Source organism: Poecilia reticulata, chromosome 2, assembly GCF_904066995.2.
Source record: "Poecilia reticulata chromosome 2, P_reticulata-male-v2, whole genome shotgun sequence".
In the NCBI taxonomy this organism is placed as follows: domain Eukaryota; kingdom Metazoa; phylum Chordata; class Actinopteri; order Cyprinodontiformes; family Poeciliidae; genus Poecilia; species Poecilia reticulata.
The window spans coordinates 13,280,716-13,304,485 of record NC_088831.1 but is presented as its reverse complement, the minus strand read 5'-3'; the positions used below and the strand labels follow the sequence as shown (position 1 = coordinate 13,304,485).

The 23,770-nt window shown below is 38.6% G+C and overlaps 1 protein-coding gene across 2 annotated transcripts in view; it reads right to left on the bottom strand.

Annotated features, from left to right (window-relative positions):
• LOC103457362 (von Willebrand factor D and EGF domain-containing protein) overlaps positions 1-14,563 on the bottom strand; it is a 108,201-nt gene extending 93,638 nt beyond the window's left edge. Inside the window, exons 1-3 of one of the 2 annotated variants that reach the window (XM_081597795.1) lie at positions 13,850-14,563; positions 13,659-13,778; positions 5,417-5,575 (exon numbers count right to left, since the gene is read on the bottom strand). The gene's annotated coding sequence lies outside the window, so the exon portion shown is untranslated. The remainder of the gene's footprint in view (positions 1-5,416; positions 5,576-13,658; positions 13,779-13,849) is intronic. The other variant, XM_081597799.1, reaches the window with a different exon arrangement.
• Between the last annotated feature and the right edge of the window lie 9,207 nt (positions 14,564-23,770).

Below are 23,770 nucleotides of genomic sequence, written 5' to 3'. Positions count from 1 at the left end.
ACGCTCCTCCAAGGCAGGTTTTTGGAGGCAGAAATAGGGGTTACAATCTGGACCGGCGCGCCGCCTGCCAAAACACTCACAACACAGAAATGCAAATTAACTTATTTGTGTTGTCCGCCGGCCAAGGCGCCGCTTCTTTTGCGAGTAATTAAGATACCTTGAAAAATGTTTGTAGAAGATCAATAATTTGAAATAGATAAATAACAATGCTGTTCTGAAGCGGAGTGAGAAGTGGAAAAAAAGAGGAAAACGTCCTCCTGAATCGGCCGGGTGACACGCCAAACGCTCTGCAGATGTTAAAGCTAAACATCCATCAGAGAGCAGCAGCTGACGCATTACAAACACAAGGCAGGGAGCTGCTTTTATTAAGTTTAGCCTCATGTTTGGCTTCAACTTTATTGGATTATGTCAGTTTACTGAAAACATTTAGGCAGAAGACATTTCTTCTTGAGTTTTAATCACGCTTCTCTATAGAAAGAAAGAGTAAACTTTTTGTTCTGGAAAGAAAAAACCCTTTCAGGTGACTTCTTTGAACAGGTTATTTATGGACACAAAAAGTTTGGACACCCCTGATTCAGGTGAGAGCGCGAGTAATAATTAGCTAAATAGTTACAGAGGAATCAATCAATCAATCAATTAATCAAATTTTATTTCTATAGCACATTTCAGCAGCAAGGCATTTCAAGTAAGAAAGGAAGCAATTCCTTCTCACAGACAATGACTACTGTTGCTGTTAGCTGTCAATTTGTTAGCATAACGCGCTAAATCTAAAATGTACGCATGATATATAAAAGAAAAAGGGACTACATGTCAACTTTTCTACTAAATGTGAACAACTAGATAAGGTAGAAAGGAATCACATTTGACAGATTAGTGAAAAGTTTCAATTAAAGAAAAAATATGCTGCGCTAGCTTGACTGTGGTAATTTTGACATGTAGACATGCTGCAGAATTTCATGTTTTAGATAGGTTTGTAAAAAAAAAGGCATGACAACACAAAACTGTAGCAGAATGAATGCTGTGGGAAATGTTTGTGTATTTATTGGTGTTGAGTCTTGTTGTAAGTCAGTCTCCATGGAAACGAGTCTGTGTCTCTCTGTAGCACTCTGAAGCATAGCTGACACAGAGAGTGTGAAAAACAGTGCTTTTGAGTTGTTCTTTAATGTTTTTTCTGCGTTTATTCCCCTTTTCTGCAGTGAATTACTCTGAATTAATCATACCTACAACTCCAGGTTTCATTTTGCTAACGTTGATGTTTGAATCGTCTTTTTTTCCTCCAATATTGTGTGAAAGCGAAAAATTTCCACATGTAAACAGTAATATGCAAGACAGAATGCCAAGCCTGGGAATGTAGGTTGGCACTGATGATTGGTTAGGTGATTTTATTTACTTTAAATATCCTGCATATCTTAAATTCTGTATTTAGCGACAGAAACAGCAGCTCCTCCCTCGTCTTGCTGATGCAAACAGTTTTTTTTCCAGCAGCATTGTACTGTACGTCCGAGAGGACCCGAAAGGCCTCTGGGACCAACCAGGCGGATCAAACGACCTCCCGAGTATCGGACCAGATGTCCGTACTGGGCCGGGTTCAGATGGTCCCAGCGAGCAGCGAGGGAAAGGTCAGAGTCACACAGTGGGTTAAACTGGACCCATCATGGAACTGGCTCCGGCTGCAGCGCCGCGCCGCTCATCGGCAGGGATTATTTCAATTAAAGCTCATGCTGGCTGATCGCGGGATTACATCAGGGTTTAGAGTGGCAGGACACATCTGAACACAGCACATGGTCAGCCAGGCAGCTCCAGGGATTATACGGCTCCAGAATGACAGAAACCGAGCCATGCGCACCGGGAGAGCTCGCAACACAAACATGAGCCATTGTTATTCACGGCTAAACCTTTTAAAATTAGTTTTTTTGTTTGAATAATTACAAAAAACTAAAAGAAATCAAATTTTTTCAGCTAAAATGTAATTTTTTTCTTAAAAATTATAATTAATATGTTTAAAGTAGCACAGTTCTTGTAATCAACTCAATTTAAAAAAAATGTTCATTTAAACCATTTTTACTTGTTTCTGTATGCTACTATATAGTCATAATGTTATAAATTCATTTTAAAGTAATTCGAATATTACGTTTTAAAGCTCTAAAGTGGCAATCAGAGCAGGGGCTAAGGCTAATGGTTAGCTTCAAACTTGTTGCAAAAGAACTAAACAGATCAGCTTAGTTGTGAAATATCCACATTATATAACGTAAAAACTTTAATAAAATAATTTAGAGATAATTATTTTGACTATTTTTTTGTAATATTGCTGTTTTCAAGAGACCTACATTTATAAATTTGTACACGCTAGGTCTTGCTATCATGCTAGCCAAGGCTAATTTGCTTTTAGCTAAATCAACTCTAAAAATTCTTGATGTTTCAGTAATTAAATATCAATTTCTCTACATTTTATGCTTTTATAGATTCATGAGGAACTTAACTGGAACATTACTCAGAAAATTAGCAAATCGCTAAAGTTCTAGTTTGAGTTCAAGATAAAGCTAACGGCTAGCTATATTTTACATTTTAGCCTTTAAAACTCAGCCATTGTTTACATTTTAGATGCATTAAAACAAATTCACTTGTAAAACAATGAAAGCATTCAGATTTGAAGCCAGTAGTTTGGTCATTCTTAGAAAAAGCTTAAATATATTCAAACATTTAGATTTTTTCAACTGCAACTAAACATATTTTCAGTCAATTATTCTCAGAGGAATAATTACATTCTTATTTCTTTATTTATTAGATGTTACCGGATTCCCAGCCTCTTTTATTGGTGGAAGTAAAAACAGAAGCTAGTGTTGATTAAAGCCTCCGTTTCTGATTAGTCGATGATGTTTAGTCGCAGCCAGAAGATCATGAAAGGTAAAACCAGCCAACGAGACACTATTAGCCTCTGCCCCCGTGTGCTGCATACATCGCATGATGTGGACTTGAATAGCATTAGCATGCAAGCCCGCCTTTAGCATTCACAGCAGCAAGTGGCGACTTCGTCTGGCATTTCACCTGCGGCCGGTCTGGATTGATTGAAATTCGTCGGAGGAGCCGGTGGAGATGTGGCGAAGGCTCACCTAATTGGCCCTGGAGCCCGGCCTAATTTCTGATTCTCAGGAACGTCCACATTTCAAAGCAGGGCTCGGATCAATTAATGGACCGGTAATGTGTCTCATTTTCATACAAGGCGGGAGGCTTAGGGTGGAAAAATCAGATATCAGCCACCTTCAGCAGAGAAAAGTGTGCAGAATAATTCGATATGATTTCCAGCTGCTCAGAGCAGCATCACATGCGGACGATTTCAGCCTGCCTCTGGTTTAAACACTCAGTCTGGAAGCTTTTTGCATCAGTAGGACTGAAATATATTTAACTTTCAGCCATTAAGGGAGGTCAATTTAAAGGTGAGTCTGCATATTGTCCCAACTGTAATCCTCTAAAATTTATTTTCACACAGTTAGTTTGGGATAATAATCCAATCATGCAACAGAAAATATCGCTTTTGTCAACCATTCTGTGGAGCAAAATGACTGAAATGTATCAGCATGTTTAACATCTTCTTTGTTTTAATTCATTTCACAAGATAAGCACCAGGAAAAATCTAAATCCATCACTGCCAATCAAGCTTTATACATTAAACAAGTTCAGCTGGAATTTGGAGGCAAAGGTTAGCTAAAAAAAGCTACCTAGTCATAAAGCTAGCATTTTAAGCTAACTTTGTCTTATTTTAAATAAATGAAAAAAAATACTGAAGTTTACATTTGCACCCATGATACTATTTTATAATTATGTGCCACTCAATAGAAATGTTAGTCAGACTGTTTTTAGCTAGTGTTAGCTAATAAATGCTACCTAGCTCAATTAAATTAAAGCTTTAAGAATGTTGAGCATCTTGTCATGTCATATTTGATATGACATAAATTAATATGTCATACGTAATAAAATTTTTTTTAAATACATTAGCATTAAATTATTATCATTAGTAGGAATTTGAAATGATTATACGAACTACTAATCAGGGATCAGACGAGCTGGTCACATCAGGTCTTAACTATCGGAGCTTTGCTCTCATTAAAACAATTTTTTTCCTCATAATTTTACAAGAATGAAGCCCTTATTCTTCTATTACGACTTTATTCTTGTAATTTAACAGAAGAATCAAAGTCTGGCCCTGATGCTCTGTCATAAAAAGTTACTTAAACTTATTTTTTAAATAAAAAGAAAAGTTATTTTTTAAGTTAACTATTACAAAGCTATATAGCAAAGCCAATTTAGCCTTATTTATTTGATTGAAAATGTATATATGTAGAGTACAAATCTCCTGATTCTTTTAGTGTTTTATGTATCATTATTGGTGAAGTATAAGAAGAGACAAAACCTAGTTTATCAAACATCAATAAAAGAAATTCATCATCAGAGTCAAACTTGCGCTACAATCAAACAGCTTTAGAGCCGAGTAAGGCTGCTTTCTCAACAGCAAACCATCTGAAATATGAATGAGCTCTCACTCTATACATCATGTTAGCTGACATGTTGTATTAAAATTTATGAACGACTTCATCAAAAAGCACTTTCTGCCAGACGGATCTGCCCTGACACTCAGGTTACATGGCTGGTTGGAGACGCAGATAAATGTAAGTCAGAGGCGAAAGGTGAAGTAATGAGCTGATGCTGCTCTTTAAATCCAGGCTTCCTGCAGGTTTCAACAACTCAAACACTTTTTAGACTCTTATGAAGGAAAGTCCATTATGGAAGAAATGGTGCTCCTTGTGAGACTGACTTGTCAAACTTTAAAGTACGCAACAGAAATGAGTGAGTTATGAAGACGAATTTATGCTTATCCATGATAGACGCACAAAGCTAGCAAGAGCACATTAGCAGCTAATTAGCGGTAGCCACAACTGCCTCAAGTTAGAATGCAATGTTGCTTGAATGACTCAAACGTTTGAGAGACAGAAAAGTCACAAAGAAACCAGGACAGACATTATGAAGCAAACTTTACACTTACGCAAAAAGCTAACTAGTTAGCTAGACAAAATCTTGCTAACTAGTTCGATAGAAAAGGCTATATTAGCATCTAGTTAGTAGTAGCCACAACCGCCTGTGTGCGTGACTTACGCCTTCGCAAAAAGACAAAAACCTTCATGGAATACGAGATTAAAAGACAAAATTTAAGTAAAATGTTTTAATTATTTTAAGGCATTAATTTTAGATACATAAATTTAAGGCGTATTAAAGGACACCCTGACCAAAGTGGGGTAAATTTTTGAAACTGTGTGCATAATTATTTTGAAAAAAGTAATAAAATGTGACCAGAAAGCACAACAAGTTAGAGACAAAGTGTTATTTGGTAACCCACTCGTCTCTCCAGGTTAGGAAGTAATACCTGTCATCTGCCGGCCGCTGAACCCTGAAACGGGGGCAGGTTTTCCAGGTCAGCCCGCCATCTGTCCGCACAGCCCATCTCCTGTTTGGACACATCAGCACCTGATTGGCTGGAACCGAGTCCGGGTGGGAAGGTCCAACAGCCGGACCCCACGGGGATCTAACACAAGCGCACAGAGATCATCACAGCTGAGGAAAAGGGAAAAAACGTGGACACGTGTTTACGCCGCGTCCAAGTCAATAACAATGCCCTTTTTTTTTTTTTTGGGAGGGGATTAATGTTGTCCGTCATGATTTGACAGATTTATCAGGACTCTACGATCGTATGCCCCCGTTAATAAAACAGATTATTTATCAGTTTTATAGTCTGTTCTTTTTTATGTGTAATATAAAATACTCTGACAGGTGTTAACAGCTTTCCGAGTGATTAATCTCTTTACCAGTTGAAATGGGAGAAAGAAAAAAAAAAACAAAACAAATAAAGACACCCAGCAAAGATGGACCCTGAATGACAGTTAACTGCACAGATTATTATTTTCTCATGTAAGCTGCATCCATTTGCTCCCCTCCCTCCGTCCCTCGCTACAGTTCAGCTGTCTGGTCAATGGGACCGGGGCGGGGAGCCAACGCGCGCCGCCAAGCCTCCCTCCCTCCCATCCAGACGGCCTCCTGTTCAGCTGCGCCGCGCGCCGCAGGTTCCAGCCAGGTCAGATGTTCAACACGGGCGACAACATGTTCGCTCCTCACCGCTGTTTACCACGCCTGCCTGTCACCACGGCGACCCAGTGAACTCACGCTGGCGATGGCGTCATGGAGGAGGCAGCTAGGGAGATTCTCTACTGTGATATCCCGAACTATTAAACGTAATCTGGGTTCTGCAGAGTTAACAACAGAAAACCAGTAGATTATGTAGACATGTGCAATAAAATGGACTGTAAAGGTCAAGTTTTCTTTATTATTCCCTGAAAACTACATATGAGTGAATTATCATTAAAATATGGTTTAAATTGTACAAAAAGTGGTTGGTGGCTTACATGTTGAGTCTAAATGTGGATTTAAATCCACGTTTGTGTTGATTTTGTATTGAATCAAAGTTTAGGAATCAGCTCACTACTCACTACATGTCTCCGAAATTCCAAGCAAAAATGTAGTAATTATTAGCAGAAAATGAGAAATGGTCAAAATAATTCAACATTGGTTAAACTTTGGCATTTCAATTATTAGAATTCAACCATAAAATGACATTTGTTCAACCAATTCTAACCAATTAATCAAATTGTTGGTTGATTAACCATCAATCAACCATTTTCAACCAAAAATCAACGTTTTTGACCACAATTCAACATCAGATTAACATCTTTTACTATCTGGGTTGTTATTATTTTTACCTTGATTAATGATCAGCTCTACTCACAATATTTTGATAAAATAAGATCAGATTTCTTTAGGCAATTACTGTAGAGTCTGTGGGTTGTACAGATTGATCGTCTTTTTCCAGATTTGTTTTTGTGCCTTTTCAGCAACAAGAACAGGATTTTGTTCAGATTTGTTCAGTTTCAATGTTTTTGGTCCCTTTTATTATTAAGTTAGATTAAATTGAAACCAGAAACCTGAATGAATACTTAGTGTTGCACCTTACATTTTCCATTTTAAGATTTCGATTGCATCTTTTTTAAACTTCAAATTTAGACTATTCTTGAGTAGAAAGCAAGGGCCGCCCACTGTTGTTCTGAGGGCCCAAAATGGCCCCCCAGCCATACTTTGGACACCCTTTGTTCAATATAAACCATTGTGTGTATTTTTCAGAAACATTTTAAATGTATTGTATGCTTATAAAGGGCATTGTGCTTATTATGTTTAAATGATTACCAAAAACGTTGAAGTGTTAACCGTTGACATCATGTTTATATCGTTACCTGAAACGACGAGTTTTAAAACGTAAGGTTAAAATCGTTCTTTAAATCTTACGTTTAACGTTGTGTTTAAACTTTATCACTACAGTCGACATTGAGATTAATATATAAAGTTTACAAGTTAAATCTATAAAGTGAACATCGTGTTAAATCTACGGTAACGTGTTAAATTTAGAAATCTTTTTTACATTGTGCTAAATTAGCGAAACTACACTTAACTTCTTGTTAAATTTGTAACGTTAAAGTGTTAAATTTATATAATTACGGTTAACATCGTATTAAATCTCTGTGGTTTCCAGACACAATGTTTCTGTTTGGCACACATTGTGTCCAATCTGTACGGTTGCCATTGGCGACATGCTAGTGATGGTGTATTTAATCTCCATGGTAACCGTTAAATCGTATTTAATCTAAATGACAACAGGAGACAATATGTTTATTAATATATATTACTGGACGTTTTAAATATTTATATCATGAAGGTCAATGGATACTGATTGTATATTTATGCTACATTAATAATATACAAATTTATTACAAAACGTTTTTTATATCTAAATATCAAACTTTTGTCTAACTTGTTAAATGCTAAATATAATTGTCGTAAATCAGGTGTAAAATGTTATCAAAAAACATTGCTACACAAAACTCTTCCACACAATAAAATAAACTTTAATAAATAAATTTAAATACTTAAAAAATATTTTATGTTGATTTTTAAACAAACAGGTGAAACTGTATAAGCTAACTTACATTTTCAAATTTACACAAAATGTTTCTTTGCAAATTAATGTTGATGTATAGAAGTTTATAAATGGCTGAATAAAGCATAATATTCTAATAAAAACACTAAATCAGTTGTTTGAAATGCTGCTATTAAATTTTTGAAAAATTTTTAAGATAATTATCTTTCTAAAACACTTCCTTTTTTTTCCCAAAAAGAAAATAAATTAAAATCAAGTAAGGAAAGATTTTGGTTTTCTGACAGACCTTAAACATGTCATCACTGTTAAAGGGTTTCAAGATCCAGATTTGACTTTATATTCATTAAATGTTTATATTTTTAAAAAATTACATTACAACTGCATTTCCATTGAGTTTTTATCTTGACCACCTTTAGTCGTGTTTCTCACTCAAACACTTTTACCTAAAGAGAAAAAGTCTTTTAAATGATTTGACTGCAACGCCAGTCGTCTTGTTTGAAAATAAGTTTTAAAAACTTTTCTCAAATCTGCCGTCGCTGACAGAGAAATTAGTTTTAATCATCTCAAATTATTGAAACTCATTTTTGCTTTTCAACACACTCCTCTCTAAAAGTATAAATGCACTGTTAATGAAAGTAAAAAGCTACAGCTGGTTAAGTTAAAACTTTAAACCGTTTATTCATAAAAATCACCTGTTTCCCATTTTTCCAACTGAACAAACTTTGATCCACCAATAACCGAGAACGCAGGACGGCTCTGCTGTGAGCTGGCAGCACATGTTTCCTGTCAACGGCGTAGTCAAAGGTGCAGGTCGGGCCGCCGCCGCCCAGGTGCAGAGCAGATAGGGTTGCAGCGCGTTAATTCCTGCCCGGCTGTGGGAACGCCAGCTGCCCCCGTATTTCTCAAAATCCAGAACTGTTGTGGATTTGGGCGCCAGCAGACGGACTCGACACGCAAGAATGAGAGCAGCTCGTTCCCCGAGTCTTCCTTCCCACGTCAATAAAACCAGCGTTCGGTACGGTGGCGAAACCCGACTTCTGTTCTGCAGCTCGCCCCCCCGCTGACTCGCCGTCTCCTCCCGCCTTGACGGATGAGACGGGATCTTTCTGAGCTCCATCAAAGCCGCAGGATTCAGGGAGGAAGCGCGCATATGCTTGACAGGAAAAGCCTCTCGCCATCTTGACTGAACGTCTGCAGGAACGCCAAACGCTTCCACGGCGTTCCTGCTTAATGCGTGCAACCTTTGAACCCTGCTGCTGCAAACGATGCGTAATGAGGCGCAGCGCGACCTTTGACCCTGGTTTTTAACTCGCCTCTGTTCTGGTTCCAAAACATTTTCTACATTTTCTATTTTCTGTTGGAAACTGAAACGAGGTTAAAGTTCTGTTTGTTAAAACGAAGCAGAAAGTTGTGGGCAAAGTGTTTTCATCATTTCAGTTTTGCTTTATTTTACTCTAAATGGTCAAATAATGTTTGTTGAAGAGCAGCAGGAAATGTTTTTAATTTTTACTTGTGTAGTTTTTTTAAATTAGTATTTATTACTCTATTTTACTCAATACTGTAGATGTTTAGTTATATATTTATAGTTAATATATGTGCCTTTTATTGTAATGAAGTATATAATTTCACTATTTTAAACACAAAAACATGCTAGCGATGCATGCTAACAGTTTTTAATCTAATGTTTAGATTTCTTTAAAAAAATTCAGCTTTTTATTGCACCATTTTACTGAATACTGCAGCTGTTTAAAGTTATACATTTCTAGTTTTCATGTTTTCCTACAATTTATTCATTTTATACACAAAGTCACAAAAAAAGAAGTACAATATGAACATTTTCTGTTTTTCTTTTTTAAACTGAAGCATCTGTTGCAAGATTAAAGATCTGAAACTTTTGATTAAAGTTATGAACAAATCTTTAAACTTTACTTGCAATTTATTTTTTGCACTATTACGCTCAATACTGAAGCAGTTTAAAGTGAAATATTTGTATTTTTTGCAGGTTCCTGTTATTTCTGTGCATTTTATTGTAAGAAAACATATAATTTAATAATTGTAAACATAAAAACAGAAAATAAAATGTAATTGTTGGTCAACTCATCACAAAAAGTGTTTTTGTTTGTTTTTGAAACGTTCAAAATCAAAGTCACGTTTGTTTAAAAACTGTATTCATTACACGATTTTACTCAATAGTGTTGCTGTGTAAAGTTATACATTTGTAGTTTTTAAAATTTTTGTTTTTTTCTACTTGAAAATACAATTTCATAATCTTAAACACAAAAACATGCTATCGCTAGCTCACATGCTACCTACAGTTTTCAAGCTAAGTTTAAATTTCTTAGCTATTTATTGAACTATTTCACTCAATATTGTAGTTGTTTACAGTTAAATATTTGTACTTTCCTATTGTTTCTATCTATTTTCTTGAAATTAAAGATGAAAACCTGAAAACAGAATTACATTTCTGCACACGTTGGATGTAATTTGACGTTCTGGACTCATTAAATCTCGTTCAGATCCAACAGGTCCCACAGAAATGTTCGTCAACATATTCGTCCGTCGGTGACGAGCACACACCGACTGTTGTTGTCGTTTCTGCGGCAGCTTGCGACTCTTCGGCAGGCAGATGTTCGCTGTCAGGCGAAGGTCGACCCGCAACGGTTCGGCCGCCTCCTGACCCGCGGTGAGAAGCGGCAGCTCGCTCCCGTCGGACTCTTGGAGAGGATTTGGGACTGATAAATGGGATGGATGCGAGCTGAGATCAGCAGAATGGCATCTGCTTCACACACACACACGCACGCACACACACACACACACACACACACACACACACACACACACACACACACACACACGCACACACACACACACACACACACACACACACACACACACACACACACACACACACGCACACACACACACACGCACACACACACACACACGCACACACACACACACACACACACACACACACACGCTCTCTCTCTCTCGCCCACACACACACACAGCAGTCAGAGCTGAGCTGTGACGGAGCAGATTTACAATCTTTTCACTTCACACTGTAAATTTCCACCATTCCAATAAATCCACATCAACCTTCATAACTGTGAAAAGTGGATGTAAAAGAAATTATTCAAGAAAGCATTTGGTAAAAAGTCTAATCAACTACTAACTGATCAAATTATCAATCATTTAGTATTTAAAAATACATCATCAGATGGTCCAGAATGTAAACTTAAGTGGAAATTTTGGTTTTTAAGGACCAAAATGACAAAAAAAAATTTTTTTTCCATATTAAACTTCAACAAAAGCTGCAGGTGCGTTTATGTGTCTGGCGAATTTTTGGTTAAAACATTTTTGTTTTTCATTTAGTGGGTAGAAAATCCACATCTTTTACTCAAGTAAGAGTAGAAATAGTTCATAGTAAAATTAGTGAAGTAAAAGCAAAAAGTACAATGTAGTAAAAATATTCCTAAAATAAGAATCAGAGTGATTTTATTGTTATTATACAGAAGCACAACAAAATGTCGCTTCAGTCAAGCCCAGACAAAGATGACGGGTCCCTGAGGCGCCGCTCTCAGCAGCAGCGGCCAAGTTACCCAGCAAAGTTACCCAACTAGATGTAACTGAGTAAATGTAACTAGTTACTAATCAACTCTGGGTCAAAGTGACGACAAGAACTATTTAGTACTTTGTAAACTATGTTATCAACCTGCTTCATGCAAGTCGTCATCATCTTCACCAGGCAGGAAGTGAAACAAAGACCAACTTCAGACCATCGAAGGCCAAGACCTGACCTTTCAGGACTGGATCTTATAAGACCAGACGGTCCAAGACCGAGAGACCAAGACTGGACTTGACTAAATAAATACAAGTCATTAAGTTTTGTCATCATTTAAATGAACTAAGATATTTGTATGATGAACTAGAGAGGAATACTTGGTAATGTTTCATGTTTTTGCAGTGTAATGCGTTAAATCACAGATTTCTGGTCTCGTAGAAACATTCCTCTCTACGTAGTTTCAAACTTGTCGATGTCGCGGCTCTAAATCGAGGAATACTTCAGGTGACAACCGTTCCTGTACTCGATGCTCCGGTTCCCATCAGCTGGAGGTGGCAGAGCAGCTCATTGCTCTCTTGGACCTTCGTCAACGGGGGGGATGAGGTGATTCTCAGCTCGTGTGAAACAGTCCTGGCAGTCTGCGCCGCCTCGCATTCATTCCTGATATAAACTCCTCTCCTTTTCTGCGGTTTCCTCCCCCCGGCGATGCAGATAGCACAATAGTCTCACTGAGCGGTGACGATTAACACATAAAAGCGACACGGGGAATCTCACCGCTAGATACGAGCGCACATGAGAGGGGCAAAGCATTCATGCCATGCCAGGAACTTCAGTGGGAGCCCCGTCTATCTGATTGGTGATCTTTTGTTTTGGCGTTGCCCTCGATTCGAGAGAACGTGCCCAATCAGATTACGGCGAGGGAGGCAGAGCGAGAAGACAATCGCTGGTTTCTTTTCACTCCGTCTATCTCCGAGCGGCTTCACTTAAGGCGGCTGCAGATAAGTCAGAGCATCTCCATTTGGAGCTTCAACTTTCACCTCCCCCTCTTCTTCTTCTGCTCTTTCTGCTTGTTCTTCTTCTTTTGTCATTTCTGTGCTGGATTAAACTCAAACTTGTGCACAATCAGATGTTCTGTTTTGCTTTAATCCGAACCCTCGAGCGGTGACAGGTAAACTTAAGATAAACGCTCTGAGAAAAAACGAGTCATTTTTTACCCTATTTGGGAGTAAAAGCAGTGATTTCAAAATTAATTCACAACACATAAAAAAAATTATTTAATTTCAATCAGTCATTAATTTACTGTAATTAAAATAATACAATAATATATTATTAGTCATTAAGACTAGAAATACTCAAATATTCATTATTTATTGATCTGTTGGGATCCCAATATTGATTTTTATATTTAATTATTATATATTTATGCACACATTTTTTATTTATTATTTAATTAAACTATTTTAATAATTTATTAACCTGTTAACTTATTGATTATAATTTATTCTGACATATTTACTTTCTGTTGGTTTAGCATAATTCATTTTTAATTAGCTGATTCTTTTTTATTATTCTATCTGGAAGTTTTTATTGAACTGAGTTGAGTTATTAAAATTTTTTATTTATTTAATGCATATTTTATTTTATTTGAATAATAATTACGTTTATTTACTCAGCAATTCTATTAGTTTTGAATGAATCCATTTATTATTGATGAATTTATTATTTAATATTCATATGTTTGTCTGATTGTGTTTATTTATGCAGCATTTATTGACTGAATTGATTTTCAGTTTATATTATGGGTGAATTTACCTAATTATTTACTGATCCATCTAGTTTTGCTTTAATGTTTTTATTTATTTTGTGATACGTGTGACATTCAGGCTCATTTCTTTTGAATTTCTGACATTAAACTAAGTTTAAAGGTTTTCTGAGGAGATATTTGTCGTTGAGGTCAAAGTTCGCTCTGTGCTCCCTGAGGAGGATTTTTAGCTAATTAAGGCTCTTTGGTTTACATTTTGTTGCTGTAACAGTTCAGATAAAAGTGAGCGGTTCCTCTACCTCTTGTGGGATTCCGGGCCAAAGCCCCGTGTTGGTGCTGCCTCCGCCGGGAGAAGATCCAGACTCCATCACACCTCCGAAACATCAGGAGCCAATATGCTGCTGCGCACCGGATCACACCTTAAAACTCACAAATCTTAGAGTAAAATAATATTTTCCGCTGTGTTGACCTGAGAGAAGATGATAATTACCTTAAACGCTGGAAGAAGCACCACATCTATTTCCACTTTAGCCCAAAATGAGCTTTCTGAGGCGACGTTTGAGCCAAATATTCAGAGTATTCACAGATCAGCCCCTCGTTAAGCAAGAGAAGCATTTGATTTTTAATTCAGCCCATCGTCGGACACCAAACCCTCCACCAAAACCAGAAATTATTTAAGACCTGGAAGCAGTTGAAAGACGATTCATTCTCCTCTGCTTCAAATATTTTCCCTCCATAAAGCCACAGCTGCAGCTTTGCAGCTCGGTTTTCTCCGCAGACAGCAGACAGCAGTCAGCGTGAGGATGAGCCGCAGCGAGAGGCGGCTTTCAAACTGTAGGGAGCAGCAGTCGTCTTTCAAACAGGACGGCAGAGGAGGCCCGGCGCCACGAACCCAAACGACGAAGAGGAGGAGGAGGAGGAAGAGACGTGTAATTACAGACTACATACCAACACCCAGTCGTAATTTACATTAGCTGGAAAAATATTAGACAAAGATTGTTTTTATCTACACGACGAAGAGAACCGATTCACACGTTCATCTACGGACAGTGACATCGTTATTCGATGGCGTCACAAATAAGCAGAGCAGCACGACTTCAACATATTTCTATGGAGCAGATTTACAACCTATTCACTTCTGTTTATTTACAACATTCTGTTAAATTAACCCTTACAACTCAGAAATCAACCTAAACGACCAAACACAAAGTTACTTTTTATAATAATTTACATTTCATACACAATGCTGCTCCATTCATAGCTAAATATAATGTCATAAAAATACACATAAAAGCAACTGGAAACTGTTTCAGATGCAGAATATCTAACAGTATTAATGTAATGATGATAAAAGAAGAAGTGGGTAAAGTACTCGAAAATTTACTCAAGTGAGTTTAGAACTACTTCAACGTATTCCAACTCAAGAAAACGAAAAATCAAGTAATTATTCAAACAAGAGTAAAAAAGTATTTAGTAAAAAGTCTACTGAAATACTGAGAAACTAATGAAATTATGAATCGCTTAATATTTAAATAGTACATAAACGGATGGACCAAGATATAAAGATAAGTGGAAATTTAGTTTTTCTAAGGACTAAAATGACAAAAATAAACAAACAAAAAAAAAAATCAGGCAAAATAAAAATGTCCAAATCAGTTTCTTTCAAATTAAAACGTATTAAACTGCAGGTCTGTGTCTGGTGAATCTTTGGTTAAAACATGTTTGTCTTTCATTCAGTGGGTAGAAAATCTAGAAATTTTACTAACGTAAGAGTAAAGATACTTAAAATTAAAATTAAACTAAAAGTAAAAAGTACAGTGTGGTAAAAATATTCCTAAAAGTATTTTTTTTTTTAAAGTTACCAAAGTAATTTTAACTAGTTACTAACCAACCCTGCAACGTTTCTATATTCTTCTGTTTCTGCAGTAGGGTTTCAGCGTTAACTTCCTGTTTGGATTGATTTTCAGCCAATCAGAGGAGACTTTTCTGCTGTAGAGTTTATGATGTCATCAGTGACATACAGTGGTCCAGATCCTGAAGAAAGAAACCCGAGTCAGTTCAGAATCTGGTTTCATTTCCATAAAGATGTTGGTAAATCAGAATGTGACTGAAAGAGAAAACGTACAGCAGAAATAGAACTGGGCTGAAAACAGAACCCTGAGGAACCCCAGCTGAAATGATAACAGAACCAGACATGACCTTTTGGTTACTTTGGTATACAGAGGCATTCGTAGCCACTACATTCTACATTTTACCTCTGAAGTTAGAGCTGATGCCTTTGCATCTTGGCATTGTTTTGCTCCATACAACCTAACAATTAAAAACTAAAATTGTTGGACAGTTCTCTACAGCTGAAACCCAGTAAAGACTAGATAGGTTTACACAGGGTGTACTTTCTTTTCCCCAAAAAACTGTATGTAAGGGTTTACATTTTCCATTATTTGAGCTCTGAAGACTTGCGGTTTGGGTTTTAGGTGCTGAAAGGTTTCACCGGTTGAGTAAACTTTCATCCTGTGTTTTTCTTCAAGTTCATGTAGATTACACATTAAAGCCACTAATAATACAACTTTATGTCCATTTAAAGTTTCCACTGATGACGATTTTCCATCTTCAAGAAGGAAGCTTCCAGATGATCCATTTCTCTTTTTCGTCCCCGTCTGAAGATAAAGCCACGGTTTCATGAAAAGACTGATGCCTCCTTGTCATGTGGGCCGCATGAATATGGGAAATGAAATCTCAAATTGATGGAAGACTTTCAATTTTAAGTCACCGTTGGACTTCCATACCCAAAGGCCGGCGCTGCATATGAGAACATCCTTTTATCATCTCCCTGCACCTGAAACAGACCCAGTTACCGTCTAACAGGGCGTCGCATGAAGGAGACATTAGTAAATAACCATCAGAATGTACTTCATAATGCTTTACGGCTGCCATTCGCTGACATTTATAGATCACTTTTTAGTGGCGGGCCAATGAAACGCCGGCTTAGATATAAAGTCGCCATGATTCATGTCTGCCGTTGTCAGTCTTACATTAATATTATGACCGTATCCATCATGTCGGCCGTCCATAATGAACAGATGCTGTAAAACACAATTTGGCCTGACAAGAGGGAGAGGTGGAGGGGGAGCGGCGGTTCGCCGGCCATTCAGACGGGAAGCAAAACGAAGAGCTTCGCCTCCATGTTGGTTGGTAAAGTTTGGCCTATTTCCAGTAAATCCTTCCCTAAACCAGACCTGCTGATGTCGAGTATGACATAGTCATCCTTCTCTATCTTTTCCAATCTTATTCAACTGTCCGCCATTACATCTGGCAGCCCCAAAGCATGATGGTTCCACCACCATGCTTCACAGCTGCTACATCTTTCTGAGGATTTTGGTTGATTGGGGTTGTTGTTGATGAAAACCCAAAGCTACGTTACTGTAGTTCTTGAGTCAGCCATTAGAGTTGCTTTTGAACCATAATAAATAAAACATTGACCAACATATTTGATGGCACTCATCAAAATGTAATATCTGCTACTGGTTTTCTCAGTTGTTGACTGCATAATGACTTTTATTTTGACATTTTTACGATGTGAAGTGCTTTAATGTGTTTTAGATAGCAATGCTAGCTGTGGCAGCATGTAGGAGTTACTATTATCTTTGAACCCAAAGAGGAAAAATCAAGAGTTTTTACAGCCAGAAACTACAAACCAGGCCTGAAATCTGGGTTTAGTCATGAACTTGAACCTTCAGAGTCACATAAAGACGGTTACAAAGTCGGCCTTCTATCACCTGAAGAACATTTCCAGGACTAAACGACTAACGTGTCGATCTAGAGAAACTCATTCAGGTGTCCTGGTTCTGCTCTGCATCCCCAGAACCAGAACCAAACACGGAGAAGCAGCATTCAGCTTCTATGCACCATAAATCTGGAATAAACTTCTAGAAAATTGCAAAAAAGCTGAAACAATGTTGAGTTGAATGTGTTTGGAACCATAATAAATGGAAAATTGACCAACATATTTGATGATTTTATTGATGGGACTTAACAGAATGTAGTGTTTGCTACTGGTTTCGCTTTATAATGCTGTGTTTTTATGATGTAAAGCACTTGGAACTTGATTGATTGATTGATTGATTGTCAGGAAGCCTTTACTTCCTGGTTACTTGAACAGAAATATTTCTTGGTGTAAACTAAACTTATCAGACAAATAAAGGTGAATAATTACAGTACTTGGATAATTCCTCTGAACTGCCTCCTGATGAAGCTCAATACTTGCTGCTCAGCTAAAAAAATCCACACTTGGCCTTGGTCTGTATGCAAACATCCCCTCCTATCCCCCCTCCTCCTCCCGCTGCTGAGGGAAATTTTATTTCCCGCTAATGCAACAAATGAGAAACGGCGATCCGGGCCTGGGGAAACGCTCCGACCCGCTGACTGATGTTTGAGCATAAGCCTCTCGTTTAAAAAAAGCACGTTGATTCTCCATACCCCAATATTGACCAGCCATCTCTGTTTGATGTATGCATGCAAGTAAGTAACCCTCCACCCCATCCAAACACACACTGACACATTCATTAACCCCCCCGCTGCCACGCAGACCCAGTGTTTGGGCTTAACTTGTTAGTTCTGCTTCCGATGCCCCGAGATATTAACGTGGGGGCCTGGATGGGCTGCGTCTGCATCTGCAGTGCCGAACTTCGTCACGTCCATCATTTCCCACAAGCTCTGCCTGCAAACATCAGGACACAAAGCTCTCCGCGGAACCAACAGATTGGGTTTATCAAACGCATTAAATTGGAGCAGATGAGCTCTGTGAATTCCACATTCGGGCGCGAATGCAAAATCTGCGTTTGGCTCGTTAGCGTCCATTAACTTTTCAGACAAACAAATTAGATGATTCCTTCCATCTGCCATTTGTTGATTTACCTCAATTTTACACACAAAAAGAAAGTGAGTTCAAGTTTGAAGATTTGTTTTCCACAGAGAAGCAGGACTTTCAGTTGCTAAAGGGAAGCAAGATGGCTGCCGAAAAGACACAAAATTAAAGATTTGTCTTAATTAAAACGCTTTGAATGGTATTTAATTGCTCCTATTCTTTAATTATGACTATGATTATTTTTGTTCAGTTTCACAAGTCAAACTCGCGCAACATTGCCAGGTATGTAGAATCAAGGAATTACCCAACAAGAACCTGTTTGACAACATGAAGTAGGCCCATCCATCCATCCATCCATCCATCCATCCATCCATCATCCATCCATCCATCCATCCATCCATCCATCCATCCATCCATCCATCCATCCATCCACCCACCCACCCACCCACCATCCATCCATCCATCCATCCATCCATCCATCCATCCATCCATCCATCCATCCATCCATCCATCCATCCATCCATCCATCCATCCATCCATCCATCCATCCATCCATCCATCCATCCATCCATCCATCCATCCATCCATTTTCGAACACCCTTGTCCCTTAGTGGGGTCGGGAGGGTTGCTGGTGCCCATCTCCAGCTAACGTTCCGTGCGAGAACATGAAGTAGGCCCTGATCCAAAAAACAAACTGTGATTTTTTTGCTATCTAAATCAATAATTTTTTTGGGTTCTACTTTAAGAAATACTTGAGAGGAACTCAGTGATATTCTTCCTCATTAAACTCAATCCAAAACAGGGTTTAAAATTGTGGCTGTGCATTGCAGCATACCCCAATACACTGCAAAAATGCACAATCTAATCGAATAATTTTGGTCTAGTTTATAGTGCAAATATTTAAGTACACTTGAAATATGACAAAACTAACTTACAAGTAACTTTTCAGCAAGACATAAGAGCTTGTTTTATTGACTTGAATTATTGACTTAATTATTGAAGACAATAATTATTTAATATTGATGAAAAAGTACCAAGACATTTTTCCCATAAGTGAATAATCTGCCAATGGAAGAAATATATTTTCATCAATACTACTTCAAGCAAGCTCCTTCAATCTTGTTGAAAAGATACTTGTGAGTTAATTTGTCTCATTTCAAGTCTTCTAATATATTTGCAATAGAAATTAAACCAAAATGACTTAATCCAATTTTCTATTTTTGAGTGTAAAAGTCAACAACAAAACTCTTTTTTTTCCAGTACAGTGCACACAGTGGTAAAACCAGCTTTATTTATTTTTATCCTTAACACCCCAGTTGTTTCTGTCTTTCTCCTATATTTTTTAATATGTATTGAAGTATAATATTTATTGTTATTTATTTATTTTCACTCTTTGAGAAAAGCTATTTTTTAAATTTCGTTGTGCTTTGTTGCACAATAAACCATAAGGGAGTTCTGATTCTGATTACCAAACGTGCTGGAACTCCACTTGGGTTGCCAGGTAACGGGCGGAACTCTGCTGGGATTGCTAGGTAACGGGCAGAACTCTGCTGGGATTGCTAGGTAACGGGCGGAACTCTGCTGGGGTTGCTAGGTAACGGGCGGAACTCTGCTGGGGTTGCTAAGTAACGGGCGGAACTCTGCTGGGGTTGCAAGGTAACGGCACAGAGCCTACTGATTACATTCTGGAAGTTTCTTTTAAGCACTTGAGATTTTTCTGAGACAGAAAAAAGTACCAAAATGTGAATTTTTCTTTAATACGTCACCTTTAAAATATTCCCACAGGTCAAACTAACTCCTGTTCCTTCCAAACAAACCGACAAAAAGACAACTTCAAGCAGAACAAGTGGCAATGAAAGCAGATCTTCCAACAAAGAGCTCCCTCCGGGCTCCTCCAGTTATCAACAGATAGGTATCTCCTTCAGATGGGAGATAATCCCTGCCAAGAAAAAAACCAAAGGAAAAAAACTCCTCTGAATTGGGAATCTACAGAGTTCAATATTTAACTTCCACCTTTTGCATCAGACTTCCTGCATGTCTGCAGTTTGTTAATCAGATCACCTGATGAGAGGTCTGCAGTCTGGTTGTGATAAAGGAGCAATGAGGAAGGGGGTTTCTAATAATAGATGGGTAAACTTGTGGCCTGCAGATGACAGGAAGAGAGGCCTGTCATGAGGAATGCCTTTGTTATTTTCCATCCAGGGGAAGGAAATGAATTTCTTGTGATTTTTCAGAGGCGCTGCCCGTGGGCGCGGGCGGCAGCGCTTCCCCATCTTAGGGTTTCTTTAAGTCCAAGAACATGCTGCGTTTTTCTTTCTTTTTTTTTTCTTATTTTATCCCAGCAATAAAGACGTCCAATCAGCTTTGAACGACAACTTTTCCGATGACAGAACTAATCTTTTTGATGACCAGAGCCAAACAGTACAGGATTAAAAGTTTAGGGAGTGCTTTATTCCAGCCAAAACAGGAGAAATGTTAGTTTTTCAGAGATGAACTCTCTTGTTTCTTGATGTACTCATCTCAGAGGAGCGTAATTGATCAGGACGGGCCCGTAAAAAGAAGATTTCCACACTAATAAATCGGCGAGGAGACCATGTGGTCCATGAAAGCTCGGCCGGTTCCGCCAGCTCTTACTGGTGGAGTCTGGTTTGGCCGCGGATCCCCCTTGTTCTTGGAAGCGCCATCAAATGGCACACGAACGCTATAATCGGAGCAATTTTCCAAACATCTTCAACTTCCACGGCACAGAAACAGATCCAGGAGTGCGACAACACAAAACCGGGCCTTATGTCAACTTCTGATTCCAAAACGTTAATGATCTAGATCAAAGGGAGCTTCAGAGACGACTCGCCTTTCTGAACGCAGCCTTTGTAGGTTGAATAAACGCCCAGAAACGCCTTTGATTAAACAGGTATGTGGGATGGTTAAGCATATTGAAGACACTAATTACTACTGAACGCTCTGTGGTGCGAGGGGCGAGGCAGAAAGAGCCTTTTTGATTCTAAGCACATCCAACAAACACAATCTAGATTATTTCATATGAAATAAATGTCATTCGCCTCATTTCCATCAAAGATGGGAGACTTTAATGCCCTGCAGCCTACTGAGTGTCAGCTGCCATGCAGGCAGAACAACTTCTAATGGACAGTTATGTGATTAGAAGAGACAAAATTTGATAAACACTGATTTGAGTTAATTTAATTTTATGTTATTCAACTCACAATAATCAAGACGGCTCGCAATGACTGAACGTTCCTAAAAGATTTAAAGAAAACAGTGCAACTTTGTGTTTAATGTCAATCCCTGAGACTAGCTTTTAGTCTTTAGGAACTTCTTACTGATCTCATGAAAAGCTTTGAACAATACTTGTAGTTGTTTACAAGCTAAAAAAACAGTTAATATCTAAATTGATTAGGAGAAATTATTGAATAAAATCAGAAGGGGGTCCTAACACCAGACGTTTGGACCCCCAGTGACACCTCTGACATTATTTACAACTATTTCTGCAGATTTTCATGAAGTTTATCCTAAAGGTCATGACCAAATATAATGTTTTTAAATAAATAAATGAATGTGCCACAATGAGACAGATGTGAAGAAGATGGCGTCAACATTGTTGACCCGTGAAGCCTAATGTTCACCCAGAAGGCCTGTGACCTTTGCTTCCTCCCACTCCCATTAGACAGCAACAGTGAAACCCAACACGATGCCTGTTAGTTTCTATACAGTGGGCGACTAAAGCTAAATAAATCATAGGTGAGTTCCCTGCTTTGACTTTTTTGTGTTTGACTTTGGTTTCACACGATATCCTCTGTGATGTGGACCGAGAACACTTTTGACACATTTCTCGAAACACACTTCTAATTTGCCCCCCAGGCGCCGGTTATGACACGAGCTGACACTGAAGTCTGACAACATGACTTCTTTCCTCCTCTGGCCAGCCTCGCCCGCCTCCACAACGGAGAACCGGGGTGTCTTACCGCTGACTCGCCCCCCTCCCCTCCCTCTTTTGGGACATCGGTTCGAATTAACGCCACCGCCGTCTGACTCTCAAGGCATGGCCGCTGACAGCTGCGGCGCTCGCACACACCAGGTGCTTCTGTCTCTGCCGAGGTGCCCATGACACCTACCTGTTTTTTAGCCCCCCGACCTGTCAAGGGAGCCAGATTTAATTAATGTAATGATCAAAGCAGCACAAGCAAGTGTAGCCCTGAGGTAGCAATCCCAGCTCACTCGCTAATTATTTAGCATTAAGGTAGACGACGCTTATGCATACATGACTACATCAAAGATTTGATTGGGGTTTGGTTTGTTGCAACAGCAAAGCGCCCGGAGCAGCCGGTGGTGACATCAAAACATCAGTGTGGATAAATCTGTTGGTGTGCAGCCACCAGGTAACCTTTCTTTATCCTCTCTGACAGCGCCTCTTCACAGCAAACATCAGCTGCGTGAATGCAAATGAAGGCGAGCGGGGGCAAGTTCGGCATGATGAAGGAGATGAAAGTTTTATTTTTGGGGTGACAGGAGGACAGCGGTGTCAGGTGACCAGGAGGGACACCGATCGTCAGCTGAGCCCCGCTGATGGACAGGAAGGTGGCGCTGCGACAAAAACACACAAACTGACGTCTAGAGAGTCACTGGAAGAATCCATGACTGTTCAGTTTAACGTTTCATCTAAGAAAATGATAATAATTACTGATATCTGAGACTCAAAATGTCTTCTGAATGAATTTTCAAAAGATAAAACAATAATATGGAGACATTTGAAAGGTAGGAATATAAAAATAAGCCATTTTTATTCCTAAAAACAGGCTCAAGGGATGTTTGGTTGGATGGATGGATGATGATGACGATGATGGACAGATGGATGGATGGATGAATGGTTGGATGGATGGATGGTTAGATGATGGATGTTAGATGAACAAATGGATGGATGGATGGAATGAAGGTTGGATGATGGTTGGATGGGGTTATGGTCTTCATATTATCTCATAAATCTTTCATAAATCCAGCCGTTAATCCTCATTTCTCCTATTCTCAGTTAATCTGTGGTTAAACTCAGAGTTATGAAGATGTGTGCTTCACTGCGACGCTAACTCGTCTCTAGCGGAGCGTGGCAGCCAATCAGCAGCTGCTTGCCAACCGTCCCTCCAAGCCGCTCAGAAACAAATTCAGAAATTCTCTTTGTTAATTTTGGACAATATCAGCATCTTAATTTGCATAAAATCAAACGGTGCCATGGTTTCAGGACTCCAGCGGCTGCCAGAGGAGTTTCTGTCCCACATTTGATGGAATCTGAATTACGCTAAATAATGATCTCTAGGGTGAATCCATGAGTCCTTTCTTCTGAGTCCGGAGTCAAACTCGAGGTCCAGGGGCCAATTATGGCCCGGCTCACGTTTTCATGTGGCCTTCCAGACTCTAGATCAGTCACAACAGTTTATCACAAGTTAGTAATTTTACATAAAATTGACAGATCCTCACATTTTTCACACTAGATCACAAAAATAACCTTTATACCAGAGTACAGTAGAGTTACCCTAAGAA